Below are 22,211 nucleotides of genomic sequence, written 5' to 3' on the forward strand. Positions count from 1 at the left end.
AGGAAAAATCTGACTTCTGCATGATCTCTTCACCCTTCCTACTTAGGCTACTTTCCTCATGGAACATGGGAGCCTAACCCTACCCACTGAACCCAATGAAGTCCTCACTCCCTCAGGAAGCAGTATGTGCCTCAGTCCCACAATTCCACACAGGAAGTCCATGCTTTAACATACCTAGTGATCTGCAAAGAAATGTTTTGTTAAGATCCTCTTCTTCTCCAACCCCTTCTCCTAGAAAAAAACCACTCACTCACTGTGCTCCACTGGGTAAAGGTGCTACAAGAATGGCTGCAAGCTGCTTAGAGCAGCCCTGGGCACTTTCCAGGTGAGTTCCACCAAAGAAAGACTTGGAACATTTAGCTCTTGGGGATTTTCACTTGATTTTTTCCAAAATTTCCTCAGGAAATTCTACATTCCCCTTCAACACCTTTAAAGAGGAAAGGGATTGCAAAATAATAGGGGAAAATCTTTAACACACCAAAATAATAATTTGATAGCATCTGCTTAAATTCCTATTCAAAGTTTACAATAGCCAGATGCCATACAGTTCCTTGCTTTTCAACCACCAACCAGTCAACAAGGGTATAAAACAATTATTTTTTTGATTTCTTACAATCAAATACTGCCAACTAGCATTACTTCTACTTATGCATCATTAAAAACAAAGGATCATTCCTTAGTATTTTTAATGATGAATTATATAACAAAGTTAGAACTTAAAATGCACCCTGATTAATTATGTAAACTGGTAATTTTTTTTAAAAAAGCATAACGAATAATTTGGTTCCTTTCTTCATAAAATGGAAATTTAAATATTTCTCCTGATAGTCTTGAGGTCAGCATTATGTTATTAGTGCAAAATGTGGGTATTAGTTTCATCTAGAAAAGTGTGTATCCTATACACCTTACTTAAACAAACAAAATGTGCATAACAAAATGCATACAGTCAATGCATGATAGAAAGCATGTTTCAAATATATGGCAGGCCCTCAGGCCACCATATTATTTAGGTTTTACATTATCATTTATGGCATTATAGATTAATTATACATAACACACTTTTATACATTTTAACCCTGAAGAGAAATAATTGGTGATTGAGAAAATTATTCTAGGTAGCCATTTGGTTTGCATCGGGAGAAAGTGAATCTCCAAGAGTTTACTGTCTGTAAGGTGGGAACCATTAGCTCTAGTGGGTAGATCAGCTACTTAATATATTTCATAGTGACTGATTCTCACATCCTGGCAATGCTGCTCCTGCCAATCAGCCAGATGGTAAATCACATCTGGAATTACTCTTGTATGTGGTTTTCCCTTTTTTATTGTTCCTTCTTTTCTGGATTAACTGTGTTGCTGTATTTCTTCTGATCTCTCCAAAAGCCTTCCATTTCAATTATTCATCAGTCCTTTCAGAAAATCCTTAGACAGCTCCATAAGTGGAAGTTGTGGAGATGGAAAATCCAAGGGAGGAAGATTGGGTATTGGAATATCCTTGGCTTTCCCAATATTTGCTGCAAATTTGTGCCAGGTTGAAGAAGGTGTAGCAGTGTCCGAATGTAGTGGCAAGCTCTATAACGCTGACTTTTCTATAGAATCAGCATCCACATCCAGCTCCTTATCTACTGGACCTTGTACAAGTCTTGCTTTTTCAGCTTTTAGTGCTTTATTTTCTTTCCTTAATCTTTCATTCTCAGCCACAAGGAACTCCACATGCCTTTTCAAATCTGCAATTTTGGTTGCCTGCTTCTCAATAATTGTTTTATCATCCTTCGGGGCTTTGCTTCCAATACATGGTTGTGTTGGCTCACTCTTTTGCTGAAGTAAAAATAATAGTGTTTCTGAATTTCTGTCAAAGACTCCATGAATCTCAGAAAGGTGTTTTTCTGTACAAGGGCTGTAGTTCTGAGAAAGAAGGGGACTCTGACCCTCTGCATCCTCAGCAGAGGGTGTGTGAGATGCCTGAAGTTGGGTAGCTACATCCTTGTCTGTGTTCTGAGCTTTTGATCGTTCTTCACACTTTGCCCTTTTCCACTTCTCCTGGATGAGGAGGGACTGTTTTATGTGGCTATCCCTTTTTAATTCCAGTGATAAATGAGCCTATTTCACAAAAGGAAAATTACAATTTGCAGAGTTAAATATTGGAAGTCTTTTTACTGTTAATATATGCTATTCCAAGAGCCTTTCTGACTTAACACTTAAAATTTTTATACTGTTTGTGATTTAATAAAGATTCAATAACAATATCAAAATAATATAAATTAGAGAATGGTGTATTTTTTTTTACTTAAGTGAAAGCACCATTCATTAAGTTAAAGTCCTAATCTCAATAATTCAGACTTTTTCTGACTGTGCCTTACATCTGCAATGCCATGCCATTTGTAATCATCTTAGAATTGGAGAAATTCTTTCTCTTTAGAACTCAGTTCTATAGTAACCAAAATGAAAAGTCTTCCTGTTAAGAGAGATTTAGAAAGCTCAATGCAGGCATCTGCAACTTCCTCCATCTGCAATGCCATGCCATTTGTAATCATCTTAGAATTGGAGAAATTCTTTCTCTTTAGAACTCAATTCTATAGTAACCAAAATGAAAAGTCTTCCTGTTAAGAGAGATTTAGAAAGCTCAATGCAGGCAGATACCAATAGCAGGTTCTATAGTATCAAAAACACAAAGTTAAAATATCCTATGATTCAGTGTTAAGAAGTAAGTGGGTTTTCAATGCCACTGATATCCCTCTCAGAAATTATCTCCTTATTTCAATTAGATATATATGTACTAAGTACTTCCTAGGTACCTGAAATTTTACAATCAAGAAATCAGAAGCCAGGTTGGGTGACACATGTTTATAACCCCTGCTACTTAGGAGGCTAAGGCAGGAGAATCACAAATTCAAGGCTAGCCTGGGGAACTTACCAAGACCCTGTCTCAAAATTTAAAATAGGGCTGGTGATGTAGCTCAATGGTAGAGCACCTGTCTAGCATGTATAAGGCCCTGAATTCAACTCAGACCCCTGTTAAAAAAAGATATTTAGATAAAGGTATTTTTTAAACCTCAACAAGCCTTCCCCTAGCATAAGAAATAAAGTCACTGGTGAAACAAATTTTGAAGTTAAGAACTTTTTAACATAAGGCAGGGCGCATAGTGGTACAAGAAGCCTGTAACTCCAAACATTTGGGAGGCTTAGAAAGATTAAAAGTTCAAAGCAAACTTGGGAAAATTAACCAGACCCTGGTCACAAAAAAAATAAACAAAAAGGGCTGGAAGGATGTGGTCCACAGGTAGAGCATCCCCTAGGTTCAATCACCAGTAGAGGGAGGAAGGAAGTCAAAAATAAAGAAAGAATTGTCTAAGAATTCAAGAACAGACAAATGGGAGACTTCATATTTAAAAAATCTTCAACAAGCAGATTTATCCAATTGAATCCAGTCATGGTGGTGCACACCTGCAATCCCAGCAGCTCAGGAACCTGAGGCAGGAGGACCACAGTTTCAAAGCGAGCCACAGCAACTTAGGGAGGCCACAACAACTTAGCAAGACCCGGTCTCTAAATAAAAAAAATAAAAAGAGCTTGGGATATGGCTTAGTGGTTAAGCTCCCCTGGGTTCAATGCCAGGCACTAAAATAAACAGCCCAACGATGTTCAAATATGAGCTACTAACAGGATGCAAGTTTTGGCATGTCTAAAAGAGCAAGAATGAAGCTGGGGGAGAAGGTTGTTTCTGTATGCCATTATATCAACAGTTCACTTAGTTTTCACATTTTACACATTTATAATATAGCACTTAAAGACCTACATTTGATCCCCCACCATCAAACAAAAACAGAAACCCTGCAAATTTTACAATTAAAGAACTTAAAAAGGGGTAAAATGCTTTTTTTACACACAATTCAAGTCTCCATTAAAAAATCTTTTTAAAATTTTTCTGTAAAACTTAAGAACATGTCTTACCTGCTCAGACTTGGTCAGCTTCATAGCATCAGAAAGATATGCTGGCCAAAGAAAGAGGAACATTAATATATGAGTATCATCCTATAATTACTGGGTAAAAGAAGTTTTAATACTTCTCATACAGAAAAAAATGATCTTACAAGCAGTAATACTATGATTAGGTTTTGGAGGGATTTTTTTTTTGCTTCAATACTGGTGAATGATCCCAGTGACTAAATAAGGGTTAAAGCTCTTCCACTGAGCTACATCCATAGCCCTTTATACTTTGAGATAGAGTCTTGCTAAATTTCTGTGATTGGCCTGGAACTTGTGATCCCCCTGCCTCAGCTTCCCCAGTCTTTGGGATTACAGGCATTCGATAACTTAACTGGCAGGTTCTATGCTTTAAAATCCCTATGGAAGGGCTGGGGATGTGGCTGAGTGGTAGAATACTTGCCAAGCATGTGGAGACCTACATTTGATCCCCACCATCAAACAAAAACAGAAACCCTACAGATTTTACAATTAAAGAACTGAAGATGATTTCATTTGAAAAATAATGTTAAGGAAGGATTAAAAAGTAATAAGAACCAGGCAGGTATAGTAGTATATACCTGTAATCCCAGCAACTCAGAAGGCTGAGGCAGGAGGATTGGAAGTCTGAGCCAAGCCTAGACAACTTAGACTTTGTCTCAAAAAATATAAAAATAGCTGGAGATATTGCTCAGTGGTAAAGCATGCCTGGCTGGGTTCAATTCCCAGTACTTAAAAAAAATTAACAAGAACCTATTAGGTACTTAGTCCAAAATAACTCCCATTTTGAAAATTAGCACCTGGCAATGAAGCATGACCTTCCTTTTAGGCCCACCCCCAAAGACTCCCTAACTACCAAAACTATAGCAATGGTACCAAATAACAATCACAGTGTTTTTTTAACTACTCCCTTGTACCTGACTATATATTTAAAAGACATTTTTCTCCAGCAGGCTGCAGCACCTTACAGAAGGGCAGTCTAGTAGATAGTCTCTGTCAATAAACCTTTGCTTAAACTAAGATGTATGTCCCATGGATATTTGCCCCATCTACCCTAAAAAACCTTTCAGACCAGGTGCAATGACAAGCACCTATAATACCAGCAGCTCTGGAAGCTGATGCAGGAGGATCTGAAGTCCACAGCCAACTTCATCAACTTAGCAAGGCACTGTCTCTAAAAATAAAAAAAGGGCTAGGGATGTTGCTCAGTGGTTAAGTACCCCGAGTTCAATCCCAGGTACCAAAAACAACAATAACCACAACCCTCTAATCTCAGGATCAAACTCTGGGTGACTTACTTTGAAGTAAATTCTTACTTTTCCTCTTTTGGAAGATTGCTAAGAGTCTGCTATGGTTTGAATCTTAAATGCCCCAGGAAGCAAGCGCAAGTGTTGAAGGTTTGTTCCCCAGCTCCTGGCATCATGGGAAGGTATTGGAATCTGTAAGGGGTCGGGCTTAGTTAAAGGAAATTGGGTGACTCAGGGTTTAACATGAAAGGCATATGTGTCCCCATCCCCTTTCCCTCTCTGCTTTCCATAACCATGAAGTGAGCAGCTTTGCTCTACCACATATTTAACCATGATGTTCTACCTTGCCACAGGACCCAAAACAACAGGGCTAATAAAACATGAACTGAAACCATGAACACATGAAACCTTTCCTCCTTTCAAGTTGAATCTCAGTTATGAAAATCTACAACAGAAAATTGGTAACAAAAAGCAGCAAAGTCTTTGCTATCACTATACCTGATAGTGGCTGAGAAATCTTTTAAATTGAGATGGAGGAGGTGTCATGGCTTAGAGATGTTGACTACAGAAAGCTTGTAATGTTGTAAACAGCTTAAAGTGCAATTCTGGTGGGAACTAAGAAGACCAGAATGCTGATAAGAATGTGTAAACTAAAGGCCAAGCTCATGAGGTTTCAAACAGAAATAAGGACCCTATTGAGAACTGGACTAGAGGCCATTCATGTTACATTCTGAAAAAGAACTAGTATTCATTTTATGTATGCCAAGATTCTGTAAGGCTGAATTTGAAAGCGATGGACTAATTAACTTGGTGGAGGAAATTTCAAGGCAGTGGTCTGTGTTTAGCTTTCAATTAATATACCATTGAGAATGGGAACAAAAAAGAGAAAAGAAAGATTTGAAAAACTTTAGTTTAGACAGAAAAGTAGAACTTTTAAAGTTGTGGCCAAGTAAGGTACCAGTGCTAAAGAGATCAATGCCATTAAAAAGAAGCTAAGGACTTTGCACCTCAGGAATCAGCAAGGCCCATCATAGACTCAAAGACTTTTATTTGATAAGAGAGCCCAGGGGAGCCCTACACCCACAGAACCAGGGAATTGTTTTCCTTGTGTTCATCTTTCAAAGGAATCAGACTCTGCCATAGCTGTTGTTGAAGCAGGTCTTTTACTGCTCCAGCTGGTAGCAGATTTGTCATCCATACAACGGTGCTTTTGCTAACATGAAGAATACAGGAGTTATTACATGGGATCCTGGGGGAATCCAATCAAAACTTCAATCAGCATATGGCAGTCAAAGCCCCTGCCAAGTAGCCCCTGAGAAGGCAATGTGTGAAGCTGTGAGAGTGAAGCTAAAGATGCAATGGAGACCCCAGTAAGTCAGAGATGCCAGGAATGTAGAATGCTTGCCAAGGGAAGTAACAGGCAGAGAGTAGAGCCAGCCAAAGTGAGTGGCCACATGCACTACAGTTGGCAAATCCAGAAACAGGACTGCCTAAACCCTTTGGAGTTCACATCATTTCACTGTGTCCCAAAAGCAGCACACGAAGCTACAGAACTCAGTATTTGCCCTGCTGGGTTTCCATCTTGATTTGGTCAAATCCCTTTCTTCTTTCTGCAGTCCTATTCCTCACATTTGGAATGGGAATGTTTATTCTATGCCACTGAATGTTACAAGTATATAACTTGTTAAATATTCCAATGGCTCAAAACCAAGTTTGCCTTGAGTCTCAGAGTAGACTTCGGATTTGGACATTTGAGTAATAAAGGAACTGTTAGGACTTTGGAGACTCTTTAAGATAGAATAAATGCATTTTGTTTCACAAGATGGACATAAGCTTCTGGGACCAGCAGCAGAATGTTATGGTTTAGAACTTGAATGCCCCCTTGAAGGCTCATGTGTTGACAGTTTGATCCCCAACTGATAGCATTATGGGGAGGGAGGTAAAAAACTCTGTGGAAGGGGATGTGTAACAGAAGGAAGTTAGGCCATGGAAGGCATGACCATGAAGGGGATACTGGCCCCATCTTCTTCCTCTCCCTCTGCTTCTCAAGGCCATGAGATGAGCAGTTTTCTTCACTACACACTCCCTACCATTAATTTTGATACAGGGCCTTGTTAATTTACCTAGGGCCTTCCTCAGTTGCTGAGGCTGGATTTGAATTTGCAATCCTCAACTCAGCCACCCAAGACACGTGACACAAAAAAATGATGGGTCTGAATGACCATGGACTGAAACCTCTGAAATTGTTAAAAAAAATTCACTTTTTCTCCTTCTACATTGATTTTCTCAGGAATTTTGACAATGTCAAAAACAACACAAAGAACTAATCATAAGTTCTATAAATATTCAAACTCATGGTAAATTTTGAGGATTATAATATCAATCTGTTTTTCATTTTGTGCTGCTATAGATTTCTTCATTTACTTATTTTTACTTACATTCTGTATTTCATTTTGTTTCTCTGTGAGACATTTTAAATATGTTTTTGAACAAGATGGGATATAAATAACATTAATAGTGGATCTATTTCTTATATTTTGTTGCCTGATCTTTATTTGTATTTTAATGATTTTCTGATTTCATGCTTAGAAGTGTCTGCTAGGTTCTACCATTCCTAAGAAGCAAATTAATTAGACGTTCTTGTCCAAAGAAAACTAGGTGATTATAGTTTTGATCGAGCCTTACATGCCAGATTTACATTTTTCTTCACTTTGTTCCTGTATTAATTTTGCATAGCTTGTGTATTTTTCTTCATTATCATTTAAATTTATTGAGATGTTCTATCTGCTCTGCAACTGTTCAGATACATTGTGGATGAATTTTCTTAGTTATTACCACCTACCTGCATAAATTTTTTCTCCTTGTCCGAACTACACTTTGCTTTACCCACTCCTTTTTTTTTTTTTTGGTACCAGGTTTCAAACCAAAGGGCACTTAACTACTGAATCACATCCCCAGCTCTTTTTTTTTTATTTTATTTAGAGAAAAGACCTTGCTAAGTTGCTTAGGGCCTTACTTTTGCTGAGGCTGACTTTGAACTCACAATCCTCCTATCTCAGCCTTATGAGCTGCTGGAATTACAGCAGTATGCCTCAGCATAAGCTGTTTTATCTACTTTCTTATCAAATAGAATAGCTTTTGCAAAACTCAAGAAATGCCTCCCTTTGTAGAGCCTTAAAACAGTATAATGCAGTAGTGCATACCTATAATTCCACCAGCTAGGGAGGCTGAGGCAGAAGAATCAGGAGATCAGAGTTAGTAGCCTCAGCAATTTAGTATAAGGCCCTAAGAAACTCTGTGAAACCCTGTTTCAATTTAAACAATGGCTAAGGATGTAACCAAGTGATGAAGTGCCCCTAGGTTAAGTCCCAAGTAATAAAAAAATAAAAAATAAATAAATAAATCTCACAACTGGGAGTTGGGGCAGGGGCCACATGGGGTATAAGATATTGAAATCTGGGGCACTTAACCATTGAGCCACATCCCCAGCATTTTAATTTTTAATTTTGATACAGGGCCTTGCTAATTTACCTAGGGCCTTCCTCAGTTGCTGAGGCCAGATTAGAATTTGCAATCCTCGAGTAAGCCACCCAAGTCACTGGGATTACAAGCATGTGCCACATGCCTGTTTTTTTTTTTTTAGAGAGAGTAAGAAAGAGAGAGAGAGAATTTTTTAATATTTATTTTTTAGTATTTGACAGACACAACATCTGTTTGTATGTGGTGCTGAGGATCGAACCCGGGACGCAAGCATGCCAGGTGAGCGCACTACCACTCGAGCCACATCCCCAGCCCACACATGCCTGTTTTTTATTTGGAATTTTTAAAGGTTATTTTAGAAGGATTAAAAAAAAAACTTTCAATCTGATTGCATCATAATAGATTTCCTCCACAATTTCAAAACAGGAACAAATGCTCACCAAGGGAAATTTGGTAAAAGAATAGGCATCTCAGGAAAAAAGAAAACTAACAATTCTGATTAAATTGCTTCCTCCAAATAGGAAACAAAGCAAATATTTAAAGTAGATATTAAGAAATGATGGGGACAGGAACTAAGAAAATCTGAAGAACCTACTACTTCTTCGAGCAAGGCATGGTATTGCACGCCTATAATCCCAGAGATTGGGGAGGCTGAGGCAGGAGGCTCACAAGTTCAAAGCCAGCCCCAGCAACTTAGTGAGGCCCTAAGCAACTCAGGGAGACTCTGGCGAAAACTATGAAAAGGGATGGGATGTGGCTCAGTAGTTCATAGGCAACTTCAATCCCAGGTATCAAAATAAACAAAAAAACCTATTGTGAATAAGTCAATTTAGAATACAATGAGCTCATTCCAACACATCAATTTTGCAACTCTAATACATGGCTATTTTTCAAATATATATATATATATATATTAATTTTAGTTGGACACAATACCTTTATTTTACTTGTTTATTTTAATGTGGTGCCTAGGATCGAACCCAGTGCATCACACATGCCAGAGGAGTGTGCTACCCCTGGGCCATAAAACCAAGTCTAAACTCCAAATCAGCCCAGTTGGATTTACTAATCACATTAAGTTCTATCTCCATGATTTAAACCTAATGATTTAACAAGCTATCATCTTTTCTAACCTAAGAATGTCACAGAATTTAGGCCAGGTCAGGGTGATATTTGAAGCCCTAAAGCGGTTTCAATTATTCAAATATCAGATTAAGATGAATGCAAGTCTTTTCACTTTATTTATTCAGTTAGCTGGAATCTTTGGTTTTGTTGTTGTTGTTTTGGTACTGGGAAGTAAACCCAGAAGCATCTCAACCACTGAGCTACATCCCCAGTGCTTTCTTAATTTTTATTTTGAGACAGGGTTGAAGTTGCTTAGGGCCTTACCATGTTGCTGAGGCTGGCCCTCAATCTACCAAATTGCTGGGATTATGGATGTGTGCTTATGGAACTCATATGTAACATGACTTAAATAGTTAAACAATATGTTGCTTTTGTAATGACTAAAATTTAATAATTCAATGGATAACAAAATATAGTTTAGGAAATATTTAACAATACTGAACTCACAAGAGTTAATATTGTATAAAACTCACCATAAAATATACAGATTTATGTGGTACCTGCCATGTGCCCATCTTGCAGCACAAATGTCAAGTATTTGAAATTCAGACTCCTTTAAACAATATTTACTATGAATTGGCAGACTTCTTGGAATTGGCTCATAAGTCTTTAGGAATACAGCTGTGTATAAGAACTATATACCAAGGTGCCATTTATGCCATGTTCATGTTTCAGACAGAAGACTGGTTTAGGAGAAGCTGGGAAATCCATCATATTTGAAAAATACTCTTAAGCTAATTTTCTGGGTGATCAGCAGAATGATCTAACATGCATATGCAGGATAACAAACACTACTGTTGTGATTTCCATTCTAAATAAAGTGGTCAGAGATACTGGGAAAAACAAATTGCTCTCATTTTTACAATCAATATTTCTTAAAAAGACAACTTACCCACAGCCTTCTTGTGACAAGAAATAGCCTCTTCATATTTCCCTGCAGCTAATAAACGGTCTGCTCGTCTGCTCTGCTGAAAAGCCTAGAAGACAAACATCTATAAATTACTATTAAGTACAAAACATGACTTTAGAAAACAACAATAGAGGTTGAGTTGGAATACCTACTTACTGTAAGGCTTTGGGTTCTATCACTAGCAACTGCCCCCAAAACAAACCAACCTTTTAACAAGATAAATGATATTATTTGTTGTCACACCTCAAGTCATCATTACAGCTGTATCTATATCAGGATCTATGAAAAGAGTAGATCGAACCTAAAACTACTGCATCTAAATAAACCCTCTCCCAGTTAACATGAGGCACTTCAATGACCCACATTCTTCAACTCCAGAAGTTAACTAGAAAGAGTCACAATTATAGTCTGTTACTCAAAATGTTTTTTTTTTTAATTTTTCAAACTTCTTTCAAAATAAGAGTTATTTCATAGACAATTCCATTAGTCTTAGGGTAGGGAGAGTGAGCATGGAATGAATAGACAAACTCTAGATAGGGCAGAGGGGTTGGAGGGGAAGGGAGGGGACATGGGGTTACAAATGATGGTGGAATGTGATGGTCATTATTATCCAAAGTACATGTATGAAGACACAAACTGATGTGAATATACTTTGTATACAACCAGAGATATGAAAAATTGTGCTCTATATATGTAACAAAAACTATAATGTGTTCTGTTGTCATATACAAATAAAAAATAACAATTATAAAAAGCTATTATCAGAGAACCACTTATCATATGGTAAAATTTAACTTTTATTATTATCAGTTCATTCTTCCATTTCAACATAAAGCTGCTATTTGTCTCAGAAATGAGAAACCTGTACTGGGCATGGTGGTATTTGCCTATAATCTTAGCTCCTCAGGAGGCTGAGGCAGGAGAATAACAAGCTCAAGGTCAGCCTCAGAAACTTAATGAGATGCTATTTCAAAAAAATAAAATAAAAAGAACTGGGGATGTAGTTCAGTGCTAAAGCACCACTGGGTTCAATTCCTGGTACCATTTTAAAAATTAAAGAAAAAAATGTTTGCACTTGAGGCATTATGATACCAATACGTAGTATTAAAATGATTTTTTTTTTTAAATCAGATACAACTCACCAAAAGAACAAAGGGTAACTACAAAATTCTATAAGCAAATGACTTAAGGATCCCTACATTTAAAGGTAAACAGATTAAATAAGCAATACTGGCCTTTTATTTATCTATATATTTTCATGGTACTAGGGATCAAACCTAGGAGCACTTTACCTCTGAGCCACATCCCCCAGTCCTTTTAAAGTTCTATGTTAGGGCCTTGCTAATTTGTTTTAGGGCCTCAGTAAGTTGTAATCCTCTGGTCTATGCCTCCTAAATTACTGAGATTATAGGCATGTGCCATCATGTCTGGCTATTGTATGAATTTTAACCACAGAGTCAGACTAAGCAAAAAATATGTTCAAAACACATAAATGTTTTCAGGTACCTAGAAATGACAAACTCTGGGGAAAGAGAATATACATAATGAAGAAAAGTAGTAGATACAAGAAGTTATGATTAACATTATTTTTCTAATGAATATATTCTGATATTATTGTTAAGGCTTTTCCTTGAAATTCCACAGACCATCATAACAAGGAGTGGCACAGTGTATACCTACCCCTACCAAGAATCAGGGACTCTGGTATCAAATTATTGCTCTCCCACTGAAAAAGTTAATTTATTCCAACCCTCAGGGCCCATTTGCTGACCTATAAAATGATGAATTTGGACTAGATCCATGGTCCTGAAGTTTTAAATGGAATTCAAATCATGAGAACTAGGTGAAGATGTAAATTCTGGGTCATTAGGTTTGGAATAAGGCTTAAGATTTTACAAAGGTATATAGCTAGTTTTATAGCTGCTGGATCACAGACACATTTTAAGAGGCAAAAACAAGATGGTATTTGAAATTACTGCACTCTAGTACTGTCTCTATAATCTTTGTGCCTTTGGGGACTCCAATCACTTTCCACCTTGTGCTATGGGTATTTGTTTGCCTCCATAATTAAACTTCAAGCTCTGATGACAAAATAAATGGTTACTTGAATTTCTGAACAAGAACAAAAAGTTCCCAATAGGTGAAGTCAGGACTTCTTAGCTCTCCCATCTTCCCTAAAACTTCCCCATGGAAAAATCTAATCTCCAACTCTGCCCATTCAGGATTTTCCTCTCAATATAGACTCAGATATAACACTTTCTAATAAACACACTCATCAATTTAGGTTATTTCAAACCACAGCAAATTCCTTTTTTTAAAGTATAGTTACTATTAAATTCTTATTAAACATCTACCAAGTGCCGAAGGGTAGAGCCGAGGTTCCAGCTTGAACACTTGTATAAACACATGAACTTGGCTTTAACTATCTGTTTCAATTTTCTTATCTATAAAAAGAGTGTTATTGTGAAAATTAAACTAATTAGCACGCCCTAAGTGGTTTTTCATACTAAGTACCATGATAGACAATGAAATTGGAATGTTTTTTTTTTTTTTTCACCAAGAGGTTGACAATGAACAGTGGGACACACCTGTAATCCCAGTGACTTGGCAGGCTGAGGCAGGAGGGGCACAAGTTTATTATCAGCCTCCAAAATTTAGGGAGGCCCTAAGCAATTTAAGAGAATCCTGTTTCAAAACTGGGGCGGGGGGGGGGGCGGTTAAAAAATAAGCCAGACATGGTGGCACATGCCTATAATCCCAGAGGTTAGGGAGGCTGAAAAAGGAGGATCACAAATTCAGAGCCAGCCTCAGCAATGGTAAGGCACTCAGTATATCAGTGAGACCCTGTCTCTAAATAAATTACAAAACAGGGCTGGGGATGTGGCTCAGAGGCTGAGTTCCGCGGAGTTAATCCCCAGTAATCAAAATTAAAAAATAAAAATAAAAAATAAAAACCTCTGGGTGGTGTGGTGCACATGTGTAATCTCAACAGTGCAGGAGGCTGAGGCAGGAGGATCTGAGTTCAAAGTCAGCCTCAGCAATTTAGCGAGGCCCAAAGAAACTCAGGGAAATCCTCTTTCTAAATAAAATATTTTAAAAAGACCAAGGAGATGCGGCTCCATGGAAAACACCACTGGGTTTAATCCCATGTACCCCCTCCTCAAAAAGTGATAACAGACTACACTAAAGTACATATTTTAATAATTAAAGATACTTCAGGAAACCTATTTTGGTAGTAATTTTCTTATTTTTAAAAAAATCATTAAAGATTTCCCATTTTAAAACTGATCTCCTTAAATACTGTTCTTAATAGAATCAAGTCATTAACAGTAGCTATGGTGTGATGACGAAAACCTGTAATCCCAGTTGAGCCTGAACTGTAATCCAAGTCTCAGCAATGTAGAAAGGCCCAATCTCAAAAAAAAAAAAAAGAAAAGAAAAGAAAAAGAAAAAGAAAAGTAGTACATGTATAAATTTCTGTTATTTCAAAGTAAAAATTATGAAAATTTTATAATCCATGAGTCCTATCTTACAATAATCATAATGCCTTGTCCATTAGACACATAAAGAATCCCTTCCAGATTTTTGTTGGGTATTTTTGTTTGTTTTATGTGGTGCTAGAGATTGAACTCAGGGCCTTGTGCACGAGAGGCAAGCACTCTACAAACTGAGCTACATCCCCAGCCCCCAAATTTCAATCTTAGAATCAGATACTAAGTTAATAATGTCTCAAGAGGTTGTAAATAATGTGACATTCAGAAACTTGGAAACACAGGTAGAAACAGTTCTGTAAAGAGAAGTGAAACAGTCAGCCTAAAGAGTCAGAGACTCCTGTCTGAATCTGAGGCTCCCTATGTTCTTAGACACATGTATACTATACCCCTGCTTTTTTTCCTGCTCCTTTGTTTAGAGTCCAATAAATCATCTCTTTTTGCTTAAGCTGATTTCAAATGGGTTTTCCTCATTTGCAACCAACAAAAACCTAACAAATATAACCTGTTACTAAGTGGCTGATGTCACTAACAAATATTTTTTTCTACCTCTACCGGCTTTGTTTTTGGAACTGAGGATTGGACCCAGGAGCACTTTACCACTGAGCTACAGCCTCAACTCTTTTCACTATCTTTTTAAATTTTGAGACAGGGTCTCAAAATTTCCTGAGGCTGGTCTAGAACCTAGAATTTTACTACCTTAGCATCCCAAGTTACTGGGATTTACAAGAATGTGCACCTGGCTATAGGCCACTTTTAAAATACACATTCCACACTGCACTCTTACCCAAAGGAAAAAAGTATTATCTTCTATAACCTTCTATTTATTAGTGCATTTAGGGGAGAGCTGTAAGACAAATGAAAAGAAACAAAATGCCAAAAAGTACACAGAGGAAAATGTACCATACTCCTGACTTTATAGTAGGGTTGTCTGTTGGGAGTCATCCACTTCCCCCTTCCTTTCTTAATCAATAGAGTAAACTACAAACAACTAGCAAGTAGTGTCTACAACCAGTAAGCATTGAAAAGACTACTAAAATTACATTTAAGATACTCAAGTCAGGAGTGGTGGTTTCAATCTCACAAACACTATCCACTCTAAATTTCCATGTTTTCATCTGTAAAATGTGAAATACCTCATATAGTTATTAGGAAGACAAGATAAATAATATAAATAATGCTAATCCCATCACTTAGTAATTGCTGGAAATATTTTAGTGCTCCACTGCCTTTTCCTAGAGTATTTTCATTAAGCCCAGCCTCATTTGTGACAGAAGGTTACTTTTCCCTAAAATTTTCAGGGCAACAACGAAAGGATTCAAATAGCCCTCTTTACCTTAAAAAATTTCACTGCATATAATATAAGAAAGTCACAAAGACTCCAGGAAAATACAAGGCTATTCCTCCTTGGACCATCATATAATTATTTTTCTTGGATTAGAATCTCAAAAGCAAGTGGATTCATTTACCTCAAATAAAGAGAGAACTGACTACTCTGGAGGGAAGCTCAGTTACTCAAGAACATTCCAAACACTTAAGAGACAAACATGTAGGAAACACTTTGACCTGCCTTTGCAGCACAGGTGAGTAAATCATGACCAATGGTCATATGTAAATTAAAACCTTACATCATCTCCCAAACTGGAAGCAAACAAACCAAGAAATAGAAATAATCTCACATAATTTTTTTTCCAGTACTGGGAAACTAAAACACATTCTACTAGTCCTTTCTCCCAATTTTGTAAAATTTTAAGACAAGGTCTCCCTAAATTATCAAGCCTAGCCCAAGAAACCTCAACCTCTCAAATTGCTTGGATTACAGGAATGTGCTTTGCACCATTTATCTCACATTAAGTTTTAACATATGTTACCAGCTCACAATACCAAAATTAAATGTACGAAAAGAAATGCCTAAATAGACACTAAGAAGTTTTATATTACAATCTTTCCATGTTGACAAAAAGGAGAGGAAACCCTTTGGGGAAAAATAATAATAATAACCAGATGAAACAAACATATTCAAAGTTGAAAGACTATTTTTTCTTCAATGGAAGTGAAATTTATTTTTCTTTTTAACAACTTTTGGGGGAAAGATGCATTATTTGTACAAATTTCCTTTATTTCCCTTTTATTGGAAATACTGGGGATTGAATCAGGAGAACTCTATCACTGAAACATTGAGACACAGTATCTCTAAATTGCAAAGGATGGTGTCAAATGTGTGATCCTCCTGCCTTAGCCTACCAAGCTACTGGATTACAGTTATGCACCACCACTCCCAGCTTGTTCTAGTTAAACATTGGAATGACTATTTCAAATTCTTCCATATCTTAGAAAATTTAATTGTGAGAAATAAGCCTTAGGGCCCTTACTGTAAAACTAACATAAAGGAATCAATACTACAGCAGAGGCAATACATGCTGACATAGGATCTACAGTTCAATATAGATAAGGGCCAAGGTGAAATGAAAATGAGAAAATAGAGAAGCACTGCTAAAAAAGCATCCAAAGCATGAGTTTGAGCAATATTTTACTCAGTACCCAAGACTATATTAGGTCAATACCTAAGTAATTACTTAATTTCTCTCAATGTAGGTTTATCTGTAAAACTTTGAAAAAGTTCTTACTAAACCCCAAGAATCCCTGAGGACACATGATTATAAATCCATGCAATAATAATCCTGTACTAAGTCCTTATACAATGAACTTGGACAATACTAGAATGTGCTTAGCAAAATTTTGATAGAGGCCTCTCAATTTTACTTAGTAACACAATTATTTGTTTTGTTTGGTGCCAGAGACTGAACACAGGGGCACTTAACCACTGAGCCACATCCTTTTTATTTTTGGGAGGTACTGGGGATGGAAGGCAGGGACACTCAACCACTGAGCCACATCCCCAGCCCTATTTTGTATTCCATTTAGAGACAGGTCTCAATGAGTTGTTTAGCTTTTAACTGGCTTTTAACTCCCAATCCTCCTGCCTCAACCTCCCAAACCCAGCAGCAGGAATTACAGGCATGCATCACCATGCCCCGCTATTATTATTATTATTATTATTATTATTATTATTATTATTATTATTATTTTATTTTGAGACAAGGTCTTGCTAGATTGCTTAGGGCCTTACTAAATTGCAGAGGCTGGCTTTGAATTGCCGATGTTCCCGCCTCCAACTCCAGAGCTGATGGAATTATAGTTATGAGCCACAGAACCTGGCTCACTTTTAAAACCCTTCAAGTAAATATTAACCTCTCTTCCACTATTATCTTCCAATAAGTAGCTAGCTAATAAATCATATCTTTCAAATCTCAAATGATTTAAGAATTCAAGATGCCAAACATGCTACTTGCCACATAGTTTATGGATTATGAAATTGAACTAATCTTTTAAATATAATTATTTCAAAAGATAACACAAGCCTGGCATGCTGAAGCATGCCTGTAATACCAGTGGCTGGGGAGGCTGAGGCAGGAGATCTTGAGTTCAAAGCTAGCCTCAGCAACTTAGCAAGGACCTAAGCAACTTATATTGACCCTGTCTCTAAATGAAATTACAAAAAAGGGCTGGGGATGTGGCTCAGTGGTTACATGCCTGCTGGGAGCCATCAGTCAAGTAGGTATGACAATTTTTTTGCCAGCATACCCCCATGTTTCTTTAGTGGAAGGACTCATGGAAATAGGATATTTTGCAGCAACATTGCATGTAAGGTGACCTTGCTCAAGGACCTGGGCAGATCCGTGTTTAGGGTGTTCCCGGTTTAGGATAATCCAGGTTTAGGGTGTTCCCCGTTTAGAATAGGGCGTATCCTGCTGCCTGAGTTCCCCTTGAGTTCTCACGGGATTCAGAATATATTTGGGAGACAGAAGCCCAGTGGTGGTGGATTTGGGCAGAGAACGTGGATTTCCCCATAACGTGTTTGTAGAGGCCGGTGACAGTTCGGGAATAAAGAATTGCTGTTTGAATCTACAAAGCTGTGAGTGGCTCGTGATTTGTGCCCAGCCAGACTGCGGCACATGTCCCCACTAATTTTTCCTAAACTGCTGACTCTGTGCTTTATTTTTACCACAATCACCAGTTTCAGTCTTCTCCTAAGCCATGACACACCTGTAGAGCAGCTGACTGGGGCTATGCGGCAGGCTGTAGCCAAATAAAGTGAAGCTAATTGGAACTGAACCAGTGGTCATTTTGCAAGGACACTTGAACTTTGAAGCACTTTGTAAATGGCTGATTATTTCTAATACCCCTATTAAGATTCAGTATTGAGTCACCCAAGTTTCATTGCAAACTATGTCACCTTAAAACAAGAAAGGTACAAGACAGTTTTCTGGCTTAAAAAAACTCCCTAATGTAGTCCAAAGTTTCTAAGGGTAAAAACAAAGGGGGGAGGGGATGGGAGAGGGGCCAAAGTAATAAAACTGCAAGAGTTTCTCAGAACAGCTAACCTGCCAAAGTTAAGTTGGAATAATAACTTCAGATGATACCAGTGACTTTGAACCACAGCCACTGGTTAGAATCTTAGGCTTTAAAGCTCACCAAATTCAAAACTGTATAAGTGAGACTTTAAGTTATGGGCTTATGGTCTCATTATAATAATGGCTAACTCATACTCTACTATGTATCAGATACAGTACTAAGTGGTTTGCACTTATTTCCTCCTTTAACCCTAACAAAAAACCTGAAACAGTGAGATCAAGTAATTTGCCCCAGGTTAGGCATCAATTAAGTGACAAAGTCAGAATTTACCCAAGCAGTCTGGCTTCAGAAACTATTTTCCTAAACCACCAGGCTCCATTGCTTCTCTATATAGTGTGAACCAGTTCAAGGCTCTTCCAACACAGTAGGGTTGAGAAGTCCAATGTGAGAAATTATTCCTCCATAGTCCTTTTTCCCAATTCCACCAGCACAAATAAACTGCAAGCCCATGACTAAAAAGTTCCTCCTGTCTGCAACCTTAGGTGTTCTAAGTTTTATAGATAGATAGATATCTATATCTATATCTATATCTATACCTATACCTATACCTATATATCTCCTAGATTAGAAAACTCACAGATGCAGCGGCCAATCTGGAAAGAACCGTTTCTTATTGCTTAAAAGACTTTAGACTACCAGTACTTTTTCTGAGAACAACAAATAGCTTTTATACTTTATGACGCCTAAAGTGATGAAACTGAGCTAAAAACAGAACGGTCGTGTTTTCTTCCCCCAGCTATCCCTAATTTATTCGGGGAGAAGAGAGACTATTTATGAACGCGAACCAATACAGTAAGTAGGTGAAAAGAAAACTGGAGTTAGGGGTTTTACTCCACCTCTCCAAAGTTGAGGAGCTTAGACTCGGGCCCCCTGTGTTGAAACTTACAATCAGCATTATACACAATTTCTGTCCTAGCCAAATTCCGTGCCTCCCAGGCTTCAGAGAGGCTGCTACCTGGCGTTTGGAGGCATCTCCCCCACTGCAGGAGAGGAGAGGGCATCCCCAGGAGGCGGCAGCCCCTCGCCAGGGGCCCTGCAACAGGGGGTGCCCAAAGTCAGTGGGAGCTTCCCCACCATCTCAGAGGAGGGCAAACTCTGAGGCGGCTTTCCTGGAGCCTCCTTAAACTGAGGGCCTGCGGGTGGCCCTCAGCTTCTGCGACTGTCACTGCTAAGACTGCCCCCTGGCATCAAGGGTCTACCTGAACTCTGGGGACTGTACCCGACGACTGAGGCAAAGGCACCCACCGTGGACACAACCCTGTGAGCCACTTACCAAGTTGAGAGGTGCTTCCATTACTTCCAACGCGTGAGCAGCGTTGCCAGTTCACGTAGAGGGAAGTAGAAAAAGAGCACGAGGAAGCCTTGGAGACAGCCACCCCTCAGAGAGCCCAGAGAGATTGTAGTAGGCGCAAAAGAAGAAACCACCCTACCACTTCCTTTTCCAGTGCCTGGGGCCGACCCCTGAGCGTTGCTGTGGCCACATTGACTTCTGACGTCACTTGCCGGGGGCTGGTTCAAGGTGGGAGTGAGGACGATGAGTAGGTGGGGCTCACAGAAGGCGGGGCATCGGCTGATGTCTGCTTCAAGAGTTTTGTTTTGTTTTTTCCCATGAAATATCTTCTGAAAGTGTAGTCAGATGTTTTGTGAGTAGGTGCAGGCTTTTAGTACCTTAAGATGGCTATCTTCCAATATTGACTTCTCTCATTTCCTTCTCGCCTGACTTTTTTTGAAATTCACTCTGCTTAGCTACATCCTCTCTTGCACTTGTGTACCCACCTTTATCCTTGTACCTGTTGATGTTTTTCAAAAAGTAGATCTGAGGGCTGTGGTTGTAGCCCAGTGGTAAAGTGCTTGCCTAGCACATCTGAGGCACTGGGTTCAATCCTCAGCCCCACAAAAAAAAAAAAAAAAATAAGTAAATAAATAAAATAAAGGTATTTTGTCCATATACAACTTAAAAAAGCAAATTTGAGCAAAGTTAAACCATATACTGAACTGGGCCATGATGGGAGTTAATGTGAATTATTCAGCAGGGCTCTGCCTTGAAGTTGAACACAAACCAATAAAACAGTATGTGTTACAAATAGACAAGTATAATGATGCATTTAACAATTATATTCTAAGCCATGGTGTTACCGGTGTTTACCGGTGATGAGTCCTTGCTTCCCCAATGTTGAAGTATAACACCAGAGAAGCATGCTGAGGCAAGGTTAGTGGAAAGTAAAAGCTTTATTAAAGGACAGAAGAAAAGACTTCTCCTGGAGGAAGAAGGGGGACCCAAGAGGTGGAATCCATGGAAGGGAGAATGTGTTACCCTTTTATAGCTAAGGTCTTTTTTTAACTTTCCCACATTCCTGTCTTCTGTTCTTTTACCTTTCAGTGATGGAATGTAAGTGGGAAAGCCCAAAGTGTGGGGCACAGGTGGGCCAAAGGAGTATTCTGGGCAGGAAAGACCTTTGGATTAGCATCTCCAAGTTTGCTGGGAGCTGTTTCATTAACATTTATTGGGGATCCGCTCTGGGCCTTGGGGGACATTAACATTCCAAGAGTTGTTCTGCTTTTCTCTGACTCCATTCTCAATGTGGCCTTCATTTTGGATTTTACTCGATATTAGACCTGATTTACCTAACTACACTGACTACCTATCTTTAAATCAGTCTTCAATGGCACAAAACTATGTCATGAAATCCACTGACAAAAGTGATTTATGCTGCAAATATGGACCAGAGCTGTGATGGAGAATAACCAAGATGCAGTTGGGTGGTGAAGGAAATTTTCCCAGGGGTGTGCGATTTTTCAGATGGAACCTTTAAAGAGCCAGCTAAGCAAAGAGCCTTTCAAGGAAAGAAAATGTACTGAAACTCTAAGCTTAAAAAAAAGAAGAGAAAGAAAGAAAGAAAGAAAGAAAGAAAGAAAGAAAGAAAGAAAGAAAGAAAGAAAGAGACAGACAAAAAGAAAAACAAAGGCTGCAGCATCTTTATTATGGTGGAGACAGGCAAAAGAAGATGTCAAAAGTAGTGGGAAAATGCAGCCAGGCATGATGATAAATGCTTATAATCTCAGCTACTTCAGAGGCTGTGGCAGAAGAAAGACAAGTTCAAGGCCAGTCTGGGCAATTTTAGCAAGACCCTGTCACAAAAAGGGCAAGGGAAGTAGCTTAGTGCTAAAGAGTAGGTTAATGCAAGAAAGAACATGAATGGCCTTAAGTACCATCTCTCTTTTTCTTTTTTTTTGTTTCTTTAAATCAAGGGTTGAACCCAAGGGTGTTTAACCACTGAGTTATATCCCCAGCCCTTTTATTTTTTATTTTGACACAAGGCATCACTAGGTTGCATACAGCCTCACTAAATTGCTAAAGCTGGGGGCTGGGGATGTGGCTCAAGTGGTAGCACACTCGCCTGGCATGCGTGAGGTCTGGGTTCGATCCTCAGCACCACATACAAACAAAGATGTTGTGTCCGCTGAAAACTAATAAATAAGTATTAAAAAATTCTCTCAAAAAAAAAAGTAAAATAAATTGCT

At 38.4% G+C, this 22,211-nt stretch overlaps 1 pseudogene; it reads right to left on the reverse strand.

Annotated features, from left to right (window-relative positions):
* Positions 1 to 1,389: 1,389 nt before the first annotated feature.
* On the reverse strand, positions 1,390 to 19,986 carry LOC143389604 (nuclear receptor-binding factor 2-like; annotated as a pseudogene).
* Positions 19,987 to 22,211: the final 2,225 nt, after the last annotated feature.

This window comes from Callospermophilus lateralis, unplaced genomic scaffold (genome assembly GCF_048772815.1).
Source record: "Callospermophilus lateralis isolate mCalLat2 unplaced genomic scaffold, mCalLat2.hap1 Scaffold_63, whole genome shotgun sequence".
NCBI classification, from domain to species: Eukaryota; Metazoa; Chordata; class Mammalia; order Rodentia; family Sciuridae; genus Callospermophilus; species Callospermophilus lateralis.